Here is a 19,841-nt window from a genome sequence, read left to right on the forward strand (position 1 = left end):
ACAGATATTTAATGACTACTTACAACATGCCAGGCATTGTGCTTAACACTAGATATAAAATTTTAAAAATAAACAAACAAGACAACAGTTTTCCTCTTCATAAAACTTAAGATCACTGAAATAGGATCACTTCTAATCTTCCCATCTATAGACTTTAATTTTGTTACTTTTTTTTCCAGGACATTGATTTTTTTAGTATGTGAACCTAGAAGAAGGATATGCTGCATACTAGCTTTTTCAATAGCAAAATAATATAAGTAAATGTGCTTTTTTAAATGTCAGGTTTTATGATGTAATAATGAGAGAAATTTGGCTAAAATAAATGGCCTGGGCTGTGTAAAATGTATCCAGTAAACAATTAGCATTGCTTCTAAGCTAAACCACGTCACCATTCTCCCCTACGTATTAAATGGCATGCACTATCATAGTCTCAGAGCTGGCTTCCAGCCTAGTCAGCCCCTGCAGCCAGCAGGGCCCAGGGCAGCAGTGTCTTTTATAAGTGGGCTAAAAGCATTTGGCTTGCTTCTCAAATGCTGAGTCTTTCTACAAGATGGCAAATACATAACCCAAGTGCTTTGGAGCGAAGCTGATTTTAAAAGCATTAGAACAACCGAACCTTCTCTTAATCATGGTCCAAACAAAAACCAGTTGGTCCCCTGCAGTCTTTCTTTATCCTCAGAAGTGTAACTGGGGTTCTTTGGTTCTAGAAAAGTATCTCTCTCATGCATTAGCCATAACACAAAGCGGCAGATGCCAAATACCTATTTCCATAACAGTTCCCGGGCTGAGGAAGTGACAACTGGTTGGAATTAAGCTGAACCTGGAAACATCCTGGGGTTCATTTTTATTTGAGGTTACAAAATCAACAAGTGCCATTTTTCTGGGCTTGGCACAAGGGAGCATGGTAAAGGTATCAAATGGCACTCATATATTTGGACGTGAATGAAGGGTCATATCCCCTGACAGCTCGGCAGGGGTGAATTTAGTTTCTGCAAAGCATATGGAGGCTTTTATTCCTCCCCTCAGTGAAAATGTGTTATTTTATGTGCTCAGACTATCACCTCCTCCCTTGCTTTTTTAGAGAACACCTATTTCTGATGAAAGCTGCCAATTTACTCTCCCAGAATCCCACCCACAGCTGGACACATGATCAGTAGGAGCCAATCAGAATCTTCCCCTGGGTTTTCTCATGAGGTCTGGAGGGAAAGAGCTTTTTTTCCTCTCTGGTCACTGGACTGTAAACACATAGCATCTTGGATTCCTGGAGTCTCATGGAACCAGTCAACTGGAGAAAAGAGAGCTAGAAGGTAGAGAGAAGCAGAAATGAGAGGTGACAAGGAAGCCTTGAGCTGCCAGTTCCTGGACCTCATCACTCAAAGACCAGCTCCTCTGCTCACCCCATCATTTCAGCACATAAGATGGGTCTTTTATATTTTGTTTTCTTTATACTAACTCAGATTGGATTTCTGACACTTTTAAGGAAAAGAGTCCTGACAAATTCACCCCCGGCTCCAAAGGCTGCCTGTCTAGAACCTGCTGGACATCAAGTAAATTCAGGTCATTTCCAGGAGGATGGGAGGAAATCACATTCTCACACTCAAGGAAGCCTGCCCACTTTCAGTCAATTAACATCCTGAAGTTCTGTTAAATTTATGCTACCAAATTTATGGAAGCAATTTATTAGAAGCTAATACTCTTTTCTATGCAGAGTGGAGATGTCAGTCACAGTCTATGACAGTTAGGCAAGAGAAGATGAGGGGTGAAGAAGAAGGCAAGACACACCTCAGGGGACTGTTGAAAGCTGGAACTCTCCTTATCGCACAACTAATAAAATGAAAGTGCACTGCCATACAGGAACTTTCATTTATACCTCTAGTTGGCTCCCTTCTTCAAATCAATAATCTTTCATTTATGTCACGAGTTAGCTCCCTTCTCCCTATCAGTAACTTCTGTAAGTCAGTAACATCTACCCAAAGGTAGAGACCTGATTAAACAAATGTCATTCTACATACCATGGAATAGAAGAGAATTCCCCATGGGCACTTCAATCTGTATAATAATTTCATAGGCATGTTAATTCAAAAAGCAAGGTAAATGAGATGGAAAAAGGAAACAGAAAAACTAAGAAAACAAATTGAACATTAACTCAGCTGAAAAGTAAATTACTATCTCTCCCCCGCCCCCCACCTCAACACACAAAAGAAAAGGCTTGATCTTAGCAAATGCATGTAAAAAATAGGCAGAGATTAAAATAAGAGGAAATATAGAAGAATATCATGGACAGCCTAGAATTTTTGGTCTCCCTTAAATATAGAATCAAATACATGGAAGATAGAAACCATTCAAAGATGACTAGAAGAAAACAATTTCTCCCAAATGAAGAAAAGCGTGAATCCATTGATTGAAAAATATATACCATATTACAGATATGCCTAGTTTTTCCACCTCATATTCATTTCTCCTCCCCCTTCCTAACAGCAACAGGCTTTCATTTAGATGTCCATCCCTCCTCTACATGACTCCCATGCTTAGGCTCCCTGATCCCATACTCAGCACCAAGGTTGGCTCTGATTGGTTTAAACCATAGAAAAGTCTATCATCAGAGTAATTATTCTTCAGAAGAGAATCTGTGTTTTGTGTTTGTAACTAAGATATTATCATTGTCATGGATGTTCTATAGTTTCACTACAATTTTTTGACACATTTTAACAGGTATATCTATAAACAGGCATATATATATATATATACACATATATATATATGTATATATATACACATATATATATATGTATATATATATATCTAACTACAATTTTTCAACACATTGGAGGGGAACAAGTAAAACCTGTAAATTCCATGGGGAAATAATCTATTATGAGAGAGAATCAGCAAACTGTATGAATAGGAAGGCCAGTATTCCCACAAACTTGAAATAATAGCACCATCTGAGAAAGACTATACAATAACCATGCTTCAAATGGTTAAAATGATAAAAGAAGAAATGAAAATCTAAAGAGAGGACAGTACATCGTGAAGAGATAAATTTGAAGAAAAAAACAGAACTTCTGGATATATAGGCATGTCATTGATAGCTCCATGAATGAGTTATGTATTAGATTATATGCAGCTAAAGAAAGAATTAGTGAATTGGAAGACAACTGAGAAAATTATGTGGAATGCAGCACAGAAAGATAAAGAGATGGAAAAAAACTGAAAAAATATTTAAGAGACATGAAAGCTAGAATAGGAAGAGATATTGGAGAACGGACAATTCTTGAGATAATGGCTTACAATTTTCCAAAACTGATTAAAAATATCAGCTTTTAAAGAACTATGTACTCAGTGGCATGCTGATAAATGTTAACAACCAGCTCTTCAAGATTGAAAAAAGCCCTGATTTATAGCCTTTGTTAATTGCTGTGGTATATATACTGTCATTATGGCTGATTTCAGGTTACCAGTGTGACTTCGCCGAAATGGGGATTGGGAAGAGATATGCATAACTGGTCCTCACGAGCCAGTATGAGCTGACTCCAGTACACAACTGCATGTGCTTAATATACAACACTTGCCATATAAATCACATTCATTTATTCATTTGTTTTTCCCTTGAGGGAAAGGCAGGCACAATGTCTACTATTTTTTTGTGCTTCATTTTATTCAATAAATGAGTTCATGAATAAATACATAAAATAAATGCTCACAACTTGCTGAGTTAATAGCAGGCTTCTCAAGGATTTCATAACTAAGACTGTGGGTGGGATGCAGGTTCATTTTGGTTACCAGATAACTTTCTTGTCTTTTGTTAGGTGGTAGTGAATTAAGATGCTTTGGCAGCTCTGAATAATTGTTGAGAATTCCTTATGGAAGGAATGGCCAATGGTATTCTGTAATCCCCTACGCGTGTATTGCCTTTGGTTGTCATAGCATCTTCACAAACAGTATTTCATTTGATCCAGTGAGATCAATGGGGCAAAGTTATGTAGTCATCTGTCAATCAGAAAGCTGTTATCTAGAGCATCTGTTACTTATCCAAAGACTCAGGGAAACAAATTTGCCCTAGATTTTCTGTTGCCTAGCCCAGTGATCTGTGTTCTCGTCTCTTCTACCATCCGCCTTTACAACTCTGCAGGTATCCTGGTCCCCACTGTGACAGCAGTTATAATGCCAGCTATAATGTCATGATGGTAAAAGAGCCATGCTCAGATCTGCATCCTAACACCAGCTTTGCCCTAACTGGATGAGTGACTTCATGTCACCTCTCTAGCCTCCAGCCCTTCCATATGCAGCCTCAGTCTCTCATCTCTAAGATGAAGAGGTAGCAATCTCAAGGTTCTTACTCCTGGTTGTTTCATGAGCCTGAGTCTCTGTGAGAATTTGCTGAAGGAACCAAGACTAGTTTAAGTTCTCAGCTTCTTTATATCTACCTTTTCCAGACTTCTTCCCAAAGCTCAGTATCAATGTCTAGAGTCCTGCCATTCGAGGAACCTGAATCTTCTGTCCAAACGATATTCATATTCCATTCTTTCTACCATGATTCTTTCTTGATCTTAGGCTGTCCTTTCTCTTCAGAGGCCAAAGGAAACAGTTAAATAACTGATACCAGCTAGACTTAACCAAAAATTTTAACAGCAATTTAATGCAGCCCACAAAAAAAGAAAACTAAAGTCACCAAGCATGCTGCATAAACCTAACACCATGTCCCACCTGCTTCCTATTTCTCCTGCCTTCTTCTTGCCCAACAACAATTCTTTAAAGCTTTATTATTTTATTACTTAGCATATTTTCAACAAAAACAAATCATTCCACTCCAATTGTCCAACTAAAAAGTGAGCATTTTTATACAATGTATTTTCCTTCTTGTTTTATTTTTATCACATTTTAATACCTTGTAGGTTATTTAAGGGGTAGAAAATGAGCCTTTTTTTCCTTAAGGAATCACCACACAGTTAATTTTACACAATAGTCAGAAAGCTATACCCTGAATGAGGTAGAAGAACTAATATATAACTTAAAATTCCCTCCAATGCTACCATCAATATAGAATAAATGTGTTAAATCAAAATGTTAAAGATGAAAGAGAAAGGCAAAATCTATTACACCTGCATTTATTTGCAATCTTCATCCAGGATAAGCTGGAGTTGACTGGCTTCAATTCTGTTTGTTTTATAATTTTATTTTATTGGAGCACTTTCTTCAAATAAAGGAAATAAACAGATACCTGCTATCAGAGCATGGAGTGAGAACAGAGCTAAGAATTGCATTGGTGAAACTTCATATAGCTGACAAAGAAAAAACTCACCAGGACTGACTAGTTGGAGTTGACCTATAAATATGGCACAGAGCCGAAGAAGGAAAGTTGAGTAAAACTGCTCAGTTTGTTTTACTTTTCTGGTGAAATGATTTGTTTCCAAATAGTCCCAAAGCTCATGCCTTTAACGGCCATTACTCCACTATACTGGCATGCTGCTGAGGGTTTTGCTTATTCTCTAATTATCAAAAAGGCTGCTGGAATTTATTAAGAAATTATAAGTAATATCTCAAGTAACTTAAAAACCAAGTTTGGCAACATCCTTAATTCATCAATGTAAACTTCTTGGTTCCTCTGAAACAGACTGAAATTGACAATGCTGGAAACATCTGAGTCAAAGGTGAGACAGCTGGTTATTTTCCAGTAATTATTTTTCCTACGACTTATTTAGAAGTCTTTTGCATGGGCAAATAAAAACAAATCAAACCATTTTAATTAATAAAATATAATCTACAAGCTATGCAAAGCTACTAATGCAGTAGAAGTATAATTTATTCAGATGTCACAAAATCACCCATTTTGATTTACTGTAAGAAGTGAAATATGTAAAAAGTAAGTAAAGAAGCCACATTTAAGATTCAGAGATTCTTTTTTTTTTCACAATTAATTTAACTACTTACTAATCCAAGTCAACACATATGGCAGTAAGTTTTGTCACAACCAACATTTTGCTCCAATAAAAATATTGTTCAGAACTGTCTGAAACCCAGCAAAATTCAGTGTCAAATCCCAGTACAACTTTAATTCAAATGGCCTCTAAAGTTAGTTCCCATGGACTTTGACATCACTGAGTCCCATTTTCCTTCCTTGAAAGTCAACTCTTTTTCTTACATAATTTTATCTACCACCTATTGATCTTGAATATGTCTCAGACAGTACACTAACCACTTTATACACATAATCTCATTTAATAACCACAATAATGCTTTGAACAGAAACCATTATTATTCCTGAGAATACAAGGATATATACAAATGGCACTGAAGCTTGGCGAAACTAAGCATTTTGCCCTCAGTCACACAGCTGCTAAGTGATGGAACCCACATTCGATCTCAGGAGGTCTGACTCCAAAACCCATGCTTATCACAAATATGCTACCCAGCCCTCTCTCTCACAAACACACTATTTTTCTCTATCCCAGAATTTTGGAACAGTTATGATTTTAATGTTGCCTAAGATTATAATCCATAATTTATCTCTATGATAAACTTTCTTTCCTATACCTAATCAGACTCATCAATACATAAATCATAAACATCACAAACACACAAAAAAATATATATACACAAACACACGTACATACATATACATATATACACTATGCATAGTCTATATCTTTGTCTATATCATATACATGAATACACATACAAGAAAGAGGGGGGAGAGGGAGAGAGAGAGAGAAGGAGGGAAAGCAAGAAAGAGATAGAGACAAAGAAAGATTGGCAACCTCAACCCAATCCAATAAGATGATAGTCAACAGAGATAAACACAAAATCCCACATTTATGTTAGGCAGTCTGCTAGGTCCAATGTCCCCATCACCTAAGACAGTGCCTCACACATAGTACATGCTTAACAAATGTTTTTAAAATGACTGAGGGAGAGAGTGAATGAATGGTGAGTAAGTCACACTAATAGGTAATTATAAGTAGGAGAGACATAATTTCATGTGTGAAATAATCCTGAATAGTGGAAATAATCCACTAAGGTCAACACAAGTAAGGAAGTAAAGGTGGCCACCAAGAGTGGTGGTGCAGTATAGTCTGTGTGTACAGAAGCCTCTACCTGAGGCATGGTGGTGTTAGTCCTGACCTCCTTTGCTGCTCAACACTAGGGGAGCCTGGATGGGACGAGGCTCAGAAAAGGATATGGGTGACAGAGTGTCAGGAAAGTCCCACCAGGAGAAAAGAAGGCTCACAGAAACCTACAGTTTTCAAACATTACAAGGCTGTCTAGAAAAAGGGATTAGGCTTATTCTGTGTAATCTGAAGTTAATGAACTAGGAACAACCAGTAGAAGCCACAGAGAGGCATAGTTAGCTTCAAAGTAAGGAAGAACAGGCATTCTGCCTCCTCCCCGTGGTTGTGCCCTCCTTCCTCATCAACTTCCAATGCATTACATCTTTCAAGATCCAAAACAGTTCCAACTCCTCTGTGAAGCCTCCTTCCCCAGCAAGACTGACCTTCAGTGGCTTCTCCTTTCTAAAAACATCCACTCTACTTCAGTCTCCCCTAAATGACAGTACAGTCTTGGCTTCTTTCGTTTTTGCTCGGTGGTCTGTTAAATGACAGGAATGCAAAGATGAATAAGATTAGGTTAACATCCCCAGGGTACTTACAGTCTTGAGGGAAAAACAAAGAAGTAAAACAAAGATGACAACGCACTCATTGCAACAGAATTATGCACTGAGTATTGCTGGTTTGTGAAAGACAGGCATCTGCCTTAGTCCATTTTCTGCTGCCATAACTGAATACCACAGACTGGCTAATTTATTTTAAAAAGAGATATTTGGCTGACAGTTCTGGAAGCTGGGAAGTCTAAGATCGGGAGGCAGCATCTAGTAAGGGCCTTCTTTCTGAGTCATAGCATGGTCATCACCATCCCATGGCAAGGCAGTACACTCAAGAGACAAAGAGAATGGGGACTGAATTTATCCTTTTTGTCAGGAACTCATTCCCACAATAACTAACCCATTCCTACAATAATGGCACTAATTTATTCATGATGGCAGAGCCCTCATGACCTAATCACCCCTTAAAGGTCTTACTTTTCCACATTTTTGCAATGGCAATTAAATTTGTACATGAGTTTTGGAGGGGACAGTCAACTCATGGTAGTATCCAAATAAATGTTAGCAAACATCCCAGAAAAGTGAAATTTACTTGTGTTTCCCTGAGCTGTATCTGAAGAAAGTTTGGAAGCTACCTAGGTGAAACAGTGGGCAAGAACACTCCAAGCATACGAAATGGCCTCAAGAGCCAAGGGAATGAGTCCTGGATAACTAGAAGACACCAGTGCCAATTGGGAACTTCCTAACACAAGAATCTTCGTTCCTTAATATTTACATTCCCTGGATGCACAATTCTCAACACATAACCGAGTGTGAATAAATAACTACTTATTTAATAGAACAAACATTATAATCAAGAAGGGACCACGATGTTCTCCAATCCTCATACTCAGTTTAACAAGAACAGGGCTAGAATAGTCAACTGGTAGTTGTATGAGGACCACTATTTATAAAAACCCAGGGAGTTCATGGGCAAAATAGAAAGAAGAGACTTTGGTGTCAGACCAACCTGGGCTTGAAGCTCAGCTCTGTGACAACAGAAATAATACTTAACTCTCTTGAACCTCAATTTTCTTATCGTAAGACAGAACTAGCATTACCTACCTCTCAGGCCTATTGTATAGTTTAAAGGAGATAATATAAGTAAAGCCCAAGAAAGCTGCCTATTAATATTAAGTGATCTAGATTAAATTATTGATCTGATAAAGAGTCACCAGAGAGTCTCTGAATTGAAAATTAAGGAGTTGGAGGATTTTATTAGTTTTGTCATGGGCCAAACTGACATCCATTTTGTTCCTAATAAAGAGAAAGGGGCATAAGAGATTACTGAAACTTGTTAGCACGTGAGACTCAGATTAGAGTTGCCAGGCTCAGTTACCAGTGCAAGTTTGTTATTCCCAACAATTACTATTCTTTCCTGTCCCCACACCCCTTGGCTGGGTATCTTTACCATAAAGTGTGTTGAGAAGCCTAACAATTCAAAGGAGCAGCGATTATCATTCCCTCCATAATCAACAAGTTAGACCATCTTAACTAAATCTAGTCTTCCTTAAAAATATAAAAGAAAATGGGATGCCAGGAAAAGCAGAATCTAACTTGACATACCCAGACGGTGAGAATATTGAAATGTAGGAAAGAACTGATAAAAAAAGCAAAAGTCCACCAGTGATGATCATATGACACACAGTGATGGTGGTCCACGGGGAACTAGTGGGTTTGCTTAAGCAGGGAGCACTTGTTTAGAAACCTGTAGATAGCATGCGTATTTTTCAGTGCATGATGCCCACTAAGATTGGGGCTGTCTTCAATTAGCAAGGCATGATGAGCATCGGGAGGAACTTCCCATGAGCAATCCTGAAACAAGAGTCTCTCATTTAACTACTTTTCAAAAGAGGTCCTGCATTTAACAAAATTAAAATGGAACTTAGTTCCAGCCCCAGGACAAATACTGCATGATTCCACTTACATGAAGTATCTAAAATACTCATACTTACAGAAGCTGAGAACAGAATGGTGGTTGCCAAAGAGGAGGGGAAAAGGGAAATGGGGAATTTTTCAATGAGTATAAAGTTTCTGTTATGCAAGGTGAATACATCCTAAAGTTCAGCTGTACAAGTACCTTTAGTTAACACTATTATATTGTGAACTTTAAAATATGTTAAGAGGATAGATACCATGTTAAGATTCCTACCAAAAAAAAAAAAAAAAGGAAGGAAAGAAACACAGGGAAATTTTTGGAGATAAAGAATATGTTTAGTGCTTTGGTTGAGGTAATGGTATCACAGTTTGGTATGCATATATCCAAACTCACCAAGACATATACATTAAAAGCATGAATTTTTTGGTCTATCAGTCAGACTCCAACAAAGGTAAAATGGAGCTTTATTGGGATATGTGACTTATACCCTTCCAGTGTCAAACCTACTAATCTTGGTTTCAAATAATTCTATCCATATCTGTCTTACCTGTATGCTTCTCCATCTTGCTATACCCCAGATAAATTAAACAGACTCTCATCTTCTACTTCAGTCTTTGTCCAAGTTTTACTGTATTCACTAAGTCAAATAGCTTTTTCCCTCTACCAAGCCACTAACTTTCTTCAACCCAACCCAGACCATGGCACCTACATCATGGAAGTTTCCCACATTTAACCCAACCCATCACCCTCCAGAACAATCCCAGCCCAACCATTACTCTTCCATGCCCTGGGAGTTAAGTCATCTGGTTACATTTCACTTGATGATATGTGTCTGTTTATCTCCTCTAATGGCTTGTAAGGCCTTGGGGGTCGAGCTCATGTCTAATCTTTGCTGCATACATCTGTACACTACTGAATACATCATTACTATACATTACTCTAATCCAATGGGGACTCAATAAAAACTTGTTGACTGACTGATTTAGCACGGGGATGATTATTACGTAAGCCACTTTGGTAAATAAATTTCAAATAATGACCAGCTCACACAAATGTTTTACTAGCTCACCCTCCCCATGGAATTAATATAAAGAAAGAAAATCAGCAGTCATTTCTACTTGCCCAACATTAAATGTTAACTCACCCCAAGAGAGTAGCCATTTTCAAGCCTAATTTCAAGTCAAAATGTCTAAAATGATTGTCATTCTTGGTGACGTGCTGGGAAGATTCAGGAACTCAGGTACCAAATCCAGTCACTTCCACAGGTTATTAACCCCAATATTGCAGATTATTATTTCCAGCACATTGCTGATAATAATAATTCTGACAGCTTATTTTCATTCATGTTTATTCAATGAAAAAGCACTGGACATTCTAACAAAAGCAATTTGATAGACATTGCTTTTTTAATTGTACGCTATATTGAAATAAAATTTATTAGAAACTTTGATTTATATCATTCTTTAATAATTCAGTTAATTCAATATATAGGAATGTAGCTATTAAAATAATTACCTGCCTACATATATAAGGCAAGAGTGTGTGTGTGTGTGTGTGTGTGTGTGTGTGTGTGAAGGTGTGTGTGTGTGTGTGTGCGCGCTTGTGTGTGAAATAAATTTTTAAAATAAGTTTCACATTTGTTGTTTCTTATTCTCTTCCATTTTTGTTATCCCTTCATAGAAGGCTGTACTGGGAAGAAGAGGATGAGGAATTTTACATGTATAATCATCCCTAAGTATCTGCAGGGGATTAGTTCTAGGATCTCCCTTAGATACCAAATTTCAAGGATGCCCAAGGCCTTTGTATGAAACGGCATAGTAATTGCATATAACCTATGTATATTCTCCTGTATACTTGAAATCATCTCAAGATTACTTATGATACATAGTAAATACTATGTAATTACTTATACCGTATTATGTTTTATTTGCATCATTTTTTGTGGGATTGGTTTTTTTTTATCATTGCTCTTTATTTCTTATGGCTTTTACAAAATTTTATTTCAATAGTTTATTTCAATAGTTTTTCAATAGCATTGTTTCTGTCCTGGAGTATTTTTGAATTGCTGCTGGGATGGGGAAGCTGCAAGTACTGACTGCACTCTGTGTCCAGGTTATATTAGCCTTCTGATATGACATGGGACAGAGAGAGAGTGACATGACTCACAGTTCAAGGGCACCAACTAGTAAATGAGTATGGATTGAGTCAATTCCAGTTTTATGGCAGACACAATTTTCTTACCTAGACCAATGATTTTAACCAAATATTTTCCAGGTTATTTTAGTTCTCACCTGTGTATGCCATAAACAGGTTTGAATATTTAAACCACCAGTTTGGATTACAAATTTTAAATATGAGTTTAAAGGAAAATGTTTTAAGAGGTACTAAAATGCTTGAGAATTACTATAAAGTATTATACAGCTAATTATATTTAGCTTACTTCAGACTGTTCATGAGAAAATGGATTAGCCTATCATCTGCCATGCTGAGAAAAGATAACCTGCTTTTGGTGTTCTGGTATCTTTTCAGCAAACAAAAGGTTCAATCACATAAAACACTTGACGCATTGCAGATCCCAGGAGGTTTCTTCAAGTCGGGTCTAGCCTGATTCACAGTGACAGCTTCTCTGAAGCTGTATCCTTTAAGAAGCAATAATTGTCCTTTTAGGGGCCTTCCGGGTGAAAAGGTAAAACAGAAGCAACTGAGCTAGAACACACAATCACACAGCAAAGAAATGCTCAGGGTATCAAGGGCAATGAAGTGAGTATTTTAAAAAGTATCTGACTTCAACGTCAATCTCTTTATTTTCTCCACTTTCTTAGGCAAATAGCAAATACAACAAACTATCTTTAAAATTTGAGACATATTTCAATAAACTTCATATCCAATACACTGGGCTTCCAAGCTCTCCTTCTATGTATAAATGGAAATAGTTAGACCTTGGATGAAAAAACTCTGACAAAGAAGGACCATGATCTAATATCAGAATAAAGTTAAGAAATGTCATTAAGTGAGATGATTGGTGATGAGTGAAGGTCATGCCCAGTTTACTTTTCACAGTTGACAGATCAAAGTTGTTCTTTCATTTGAGGTAAAGACTGAATGCAGTTAGCTTGGCCTTGGAAAATCCTTTCACATAATATTGAAGGCTCTCTGGAGTCGGCAGTTTCTAAGGCACACGAATGGTTAGGACAAGAGTCCGGCAGCCAAAGCAGAGCAGGAAAAAATTAAAGGTTACATCTCAGTTTAAATAACCTTTCAAAACATGGGACTAAATAATAGGGAAAGGGCAGTCATAACAGAGCTTCTGGAAGATGACAGTACACTATGCTCTTGAATATTACATGGATATACAGAAAGATAAATAAATAGATGGTGTCATGAAGTGATGGACTTGTGTGGTTGAAAGGCACTTGATTACTTATGATACATTGTAGATACTTTGAAAGTACTTGCTATACTGTATTAGTTTTTATTTGTATCATTTTTGTGGGATTGGTTTTTTAAATCATTGCTTTTTATTTCTTCTTACGGCTTTTTAAATTTTTTATTGCATAGGTTATATGCAATTACTATGTCATTTCATGAATTCTCTTCCCTGTCAGGTAGTCATCTAGCCCATGTTGGAAGCCTCCACTGGTGGGGGCTTCTCTGGTCCTGCTATCGCCATGCCAGATCTATCAAAAAGCCCTGTCTTTCTGTGACCACAAGTCTAGATTCATCCATTGTGCCCTATTGCTACCACTCAAGACCAAACAGAAATCCTTTTACCATCTAGAAATCCTCAACTATTTGAAGATGGTTACCTCATTCCTACCATCACCACTATCACCACTTTCAAATCTTCTCAATCCCTTCAAATATTCCTCATGGGGATGGTATCCAATCTTCTCACTATTCTCATGAGGTTTTGTAGTTACAATCCAATTTACCTATATACTTCTAAAAATACAGACCTAACTATAGACCTTCAGGTAGAATCTTCCCAGGTCAGAGACAATGTCAATTATCACCGCTTTTGCTCTACGTGCTACTCTTTCCCTAAGTTAGCTAAGCTGTCATGGGCACTTTAGGTAGCTACTATCATTTGAGCAACATTTCTCTAACCTAGAATAACTGATGTTTATTTTATACTTTATGCTTTACAAATGGCTTTTGTCTCTCTCTCTCACTTGACCCTGGCAGCAACTTATAATAAAGGTATTATTTTCATCATTTTCATGTGACAAAACTAAGATTTTCAGAGGTTAGGCTATTTTTTCTAAACACATAAATAAGATTTGAAGCTGAGACCCAAACCAAAGTCCCCTGACAGTAAATTATGTGCCTTTGTCACTATATTATTCTACTTTACACTTTGATTTTGTTCTGCCAGTGTGGGAACCATGTCTTGGGATAGAATGAGAGCAGCCTGGGAGGCCACCTCATGTTGCTCCCTTTTCAGAATAGTCCCAAATACTGCTTTTAATTATACACTCCAGATTCTTGGCTATATTTGATTTGGTGATCAGCTGGTTGTGGTAAAATTCTTTGTTTGAATTTAAAACTGCATTTTCAATATTCCAGCCTTCTGATACCTTCCCTGTACTTAAAAATCCAAGAGATCACCAACTCTTACTCAAGTTCCTATTAAGTCCAGAGCTCATCATGTGATGTATTCGCTATTGCTTAAAGCTTTAAGACATCCACAGATGTAATGATTTGCTACATGCTTCCATCCAAGACATTAATTTTTTAAAAAACTGAGAGGTCTGAACCAAGACCAGTGACCTGGGACACTTAGAGACCTTTGTGACTTCCCTTCAACTCAGGAGCATGACACAACACCCTAGAAGACACATCAGAGTCCCCATGCTGGAGAGCTAGAGAATGTGTAGATTTGAAAAGGTATATTTAATATCATAATTTTATATTGAAAAAAATTATTGGCCTCCCGCTACAAACTGCAAGAAATGTTTTCAAGTTTACTAATTAGGGCCAAGGATTTTGAATGTTTAAGACATATTGTTTGAATTAGTAATATTTCATAAATCAGTATCCTTTAATAGAACTGGGATGTTATCTATAAATCTGGCTTACCTTTTCCACTCAGTGTTTAGTTTTTTCTTTCCTTATTGATTGGACTTGGCTGTCCTTTGCCAAAGTCCAGGTACTCCCAGTCTACTGCTTTCCTCTTATCTCCCATTCTTCCTTGCATCACTTTCTTCATTTGTTTTCCAGGAAGCCATACCCACTTTGATTTTCCATTTCAAATTTCTGGATACTGCTTCTCCAGTTCCTCTTCATTTCCTTTTCACTTGAACTTTGAAGCACCACAGGACTCAGTCCATGGACCTCTTCTCTGTCCTAACCATGCCCACTCCTCCTGGTCACATCCAAGCTTACAGCTTCTGCCATATCTGTGTGCTGATGCCTGCAGCCCTGCTCACCTCTGAATACCAGGCCTGAATATCTGCCTGTCTATGTGGCATCTCCATTTGAATATATAAGTTTCCCAAACTTAACTGTGTTGAACACTGAGCTTCTGATAACTGGCTTACCATCACCATAAACTAGCTCTTCCTGTAGCCTTCTCATCTCAAGAAGTGAAACTCCCTTCTCCCACTCCCTCAGGCTAAAAACCTTGGTGTTGCAGTTGATTCTTCTGTTTGTCTCACATTCTATACCCAATATGTCTGCAAATACTGCAGCTCTAATGTCTAAATGTACGCAGAATCTGATTGCGTTTCAGCATCTCTGCTGCCACAATCCAGATATCAGGCAGTAGCATCTCTCACCTACTCCCATGTTCAGCCCTTTAGTTTACAACCTATCTTCGGCCAGTGACCCTGAAAACATAAGTCAGGTCTTGTTGATCCTCATCCTTTCCTCATTACTCAAAAACAACCTCACTCAGATTCAAAACCAAAGTTCTGCAGTGATCTACAAGACCCCACGTGATCTGACCCTTGGGTACATGTTTTACTGCACCGTCTACTATTTTCAACTTTGCTCACTCTGCTCCAGCCACTCCAGCAGCCTGCAGTATCTTAGGTATTCCTGCGTCAGGGCCTTTGCACTCGCTATTTCCTCAACCTAAACACTCCTCTGCCAGATAACCACGTGGTGAGTATCTTCATTTCTTTTTACTCCTTACTTCACAGTCACCTTCTCGGTGAGACTTTGGCCACACTATATAAAATTGCAACTTCCTGAACAAACAACTCAAATCCCTCTATCCTGCTGAAGTTTTAGCACTTACCTACATCTAACAATACATATTTTACATATTTATCTTGTCTGTTTTCCGAGTCTACCGCTGGAATGTCAGTTCCAAGAGGATGGGGATTTTAACCCTTTTGTTCACTACCATATCCCTAGTGCCTATAACAGTTCCTGAAACATAATAGATGCTTAAAAAAAAAAACACTTTCTTCATTTGGCTTTGTTGAATGAATGAATGAATGAATGAATGAATGAATGATTTTCAAATTATCCCGTCAAGGAAAAAAATAGGGTTGCTGGTGGTGGCTTGGTGAAGTCATGGGAAGTCCCTGTGACCACGGCTTTATTACTTCCCAAATCAGGGCTCTGATGATTCTACACTGTTGCCTGGAAATTCAAACTGCGGCTCTCATATCTGGAAAGGGCACTCAACCAGTATCTCGTACACCATATATTTCCCTTCCCAAACCACTCAGCATTGTGCTTCCCACTGCGTGCACACTCCAAGAAGGTGAGGGCAGTGTCCCTCAGTTCTCTGGTACACCTCCAGCCCCCAGCATGGTGCCTGGGACCCAGTAAATGCTTAACAAATATTTGTACATTATAGCATTCATGAAGCCACTTACATGTTCTATTTTTTAAAATTAAAACGCTACTTGCTCATTTCCAGTCCTCAAATAGCCCTAACAGTTGTTCATCAATTTCATTCTCTAGTTTTTAAAGGATTCTAAGAGATATTGGCCCGAATTTCTGGGCTAATTTAGAACACATAGGTCCTGCCTTCTTCCTCTCAGGCTCCAGTTTCCTCTTAGTATTTTGTCTTCCCTTTATTTCTCCCTCATCTGCCCACAGTATGTCCCCCACTACGAGCAGCAAGTTTGGCCTGCCTGCTGCTTCTGTTTATCCCAACACTTTTTAACTTCTTTCTCATGGTTGCTAGAATGTTCTGAAACCCCAGCTTAATTAGGTATTAGTCTTTCTAAATATACTATAAGCACAAGCTACTTTCATGTTACTTTTTTTTTTTATCATATCCTCTGCTTTCCATTGTTTAGGCATAGTTTTTGTGTTGTGTTTGTTTTGCTTTAAAAAAAAAAAAACAGGTCACTAAACTGCTGTACTTCTAGTACTTTTCTTCCTCTGAGGATAAATGCAGCTGCATGCTAAAAATTACATTTATGAGGGCTACCTGGCTTCAAGCCATATTCTACACTTCTTCAATTTACACAGCGCTTAGGCTCCTCAAATGTGGCAGGTAATTAAAATATTTTACATCGGAATGAATATTCTCAATAGAAATAAATAAAACAAGATATACCATAAACAAAAACTTTCAAGAAGTTTGAAAAGGATATCCGTCAATATGGGTTTGTTTGGCTTTTATTTTTTGTCATATTAACATAGAGAGAAAATGAAGTTCATTAACAAGTAGATATATAAAAAGAATTATTTACAAAAATGTTTTTAAAGTCACCGATAATAACCAACTACCATCTTTTTAGGGTGGAGCTAGATCTGTATTGTAATGTTCCAAATTTAGGACATCCAAGTGGTCCAGAGTAGTGATTCTGGCTCTTTCAAATATATGTTTAATCTTTTAAATAGGATGTTCTCCGGGACTACCAAATTATTCAGGATATATTTGCTAATACCTGGCAATAAAACTTACACATGATTTGTTTTTGGATTTGGACCCGTCCATATACACAAGCTTGGCAGATGGTGAGTCACCTCTCCACATACAAGGATGGAAGACCATCAGTGAGTCACCTGTTCATGTGCAAGTGCATGGCACATCACCAGTGAGTCACCTGTCCATATACAAGTGCAAGGCAGATCTTCAATGAATCACTTCCAGCAAGGGTTCAACCACCTTCCTGGAGGTTGTTGAGTGTTAGACATTTAGCACAGTGTCTCACATCAGTAGTCCGCCAGCTCTCCTGCTCACACATCCCTAAAATGACTTAGAAAAATTATGAGCCTCTTCACACATTTTAAGTAATAATCTGAAATTTTCATCATACATTTGAAAGTATATTTTTAATAGTAGGCAGAAAATCTTTAAAATTCAGAGTAAATAGTTCATTGCACAATGTGATAAAATAGGCTTTTGCCACCTTAGGCAATAATATGCCAAATCCAAAAGAAATAATGTCTAACTTTTATCTAGGGATATTGGCAAAAGTATCTTGAAAAATTTTGTAGTCCAAGAAAACACTCCATATTAGAAATTAAATATACATTTAAAGGAGCTATAATTATTAATCTACACCATTTTGGATGTTCTGAATTTAGAGCATCTCAATACATATTCAGTTCCACCCTAAATGGAAATATGTATAAAACAGAGCAAGATAGAAAATCCTCACCAATTTGAGATACTTAAATTAAGCTTCTCTAAAACAATATTTCTAATTATGACTTTCTTTGGTCACAGAGATGTTTACACTCTGGGACAATCCACCAGAGTAAGATTCCACTTAGGGGTAAATATGAATACAGGTGAGTTCTCAGGGAGCGTTAAAGAAGATACAAATAGAATAAAGGTAAGGATCAAACTGATTTCTTTAAAATCACCTGCACACATGTGCCACTTGGAAAGTCAACATATACCGTTAGGGATACACACAGTTTAAAGGCTGGTGTCCTGAGATAGTTCTCAAACTGAGGAGTGTCCAGGCCCCAATGCCCTTTGTCATTCCATCCCATTCCTGGTATCTTAGAGCTGATGCTCCTAGTCTACAAAGATGACAGAATGCAGTCCTATGTACAGTAAGTTCCCCTTTAAAAGGAAGCCAGTGAAGACCCAAGTAAAAAAATTTCTTTTAAAGATTATACATAAGGGAAAAAAAAGAGAGGGAAGACCAGTTTCAAGGGCTAGAGCCAAAACAGTTGGGCTGTCCTGAATCATTTGCTTGAGAGAAAGACCTAGTGACCTCGTGACCTGAGCAGTTCAGATTTCAAATACTCTGGCAAATCGTCCTCGTGAGAAATTCTACACTTTTCATAAAGGTAACTTATGTTTTGATTGAGTCATCACCTGTTCTCATAGGACAACCTAGAGTTTTTTCACTTTAAGATGAGGAAAAAGAATTACTTCTGTAACTTTTTTTTTTTTGGAGGTCTGGTATCATAGCACACCAAACCTCTTCATAGAAGTTTTTTTAACCCTCAATGTGGGTGCATGTGTGTACATGTGTTGCTGTGTGTTGTGTCTGAGTGAGAATGAGAATAAATAAGACTCACAGAGACTTCTATGGTGAACTTGGAGGTGACAGTGTCCTGAGAAATAGTTAATGTGTCTGACTTTATAATAAAACATACTGGAAGAGAAAGAGAAAATGATGAGATGCAGTGCTAAAGACAAATAATACTGATGGAAGAAGTGAAGCAATTTCTACATTAGGCCATATTTGCATCTTCAGGTACCTTCTTTTAAAATTATTGTAAAATACAAACTTCTATAGGCAATGCAAAAATTATCCTTTCAAACCAAAAGCAGTGTTTAAGGAATCTGGAGTCAAATCATTAGATTAGGCCTATTATATCAGCACAAAGAGTCAAAACCAAGGTACTGCATTTTCAGGAAAACTTGATTAAATGGGTACAAACACACTTCAAATACCCAGGGATTCTCTGGAATGGGTTTCTAACCAACTTCCTAGGAAATAATTACAGAACTGGAGGATTGAAGCAAAGAAAAATGATTATAATCCTTTTTTAAACCTTCACCTACAGAAATAACTGTTTCCTAGCCAGGCCGGTGAAGAACCAAGCTTCCTAGAAGTATTACCACTTACATACCAAAGATGTACAACCCACCACATACCCTCTTAAATATGAATCCTAAAAGAGACTGGAATAAAGCAGGGAAACTCAAGGCTAAGAGCTATGTGACATTGATCAAAATACTTATCATCTCTGAGTGACAGCTTCCTTATCTGTAAAATAATATTATTCATTTCATAGGATGGTTGTGGTAACGAGTTTAAATTACTCCACACGAAGCACTTAGTACAGTATAAAAAGCATGAATTAAGTCATCAAAAACAGAAGCTATCATTATTATCATTATTCAGAAGACCTAATTTCAAATTCTGTCTTCTCTACTGAGCAGCT

Source organism: Sapajus apella, unplaced genomic scaffold, assembly GCF_009761245.1.
Source record: "Sapajus apella isolate SASKATOON/1434 unplaced genomic scaffold, GSC_monkey_1.0 scaffold3, whole genome shotgun sequence".
Classification (NCBI taxonomy): domain Eukaryota; kingdom Metazoa; phylum Chordata; class Mammalia; order Primates; family Cebidae; genus Sapajus; species Sapajus apella.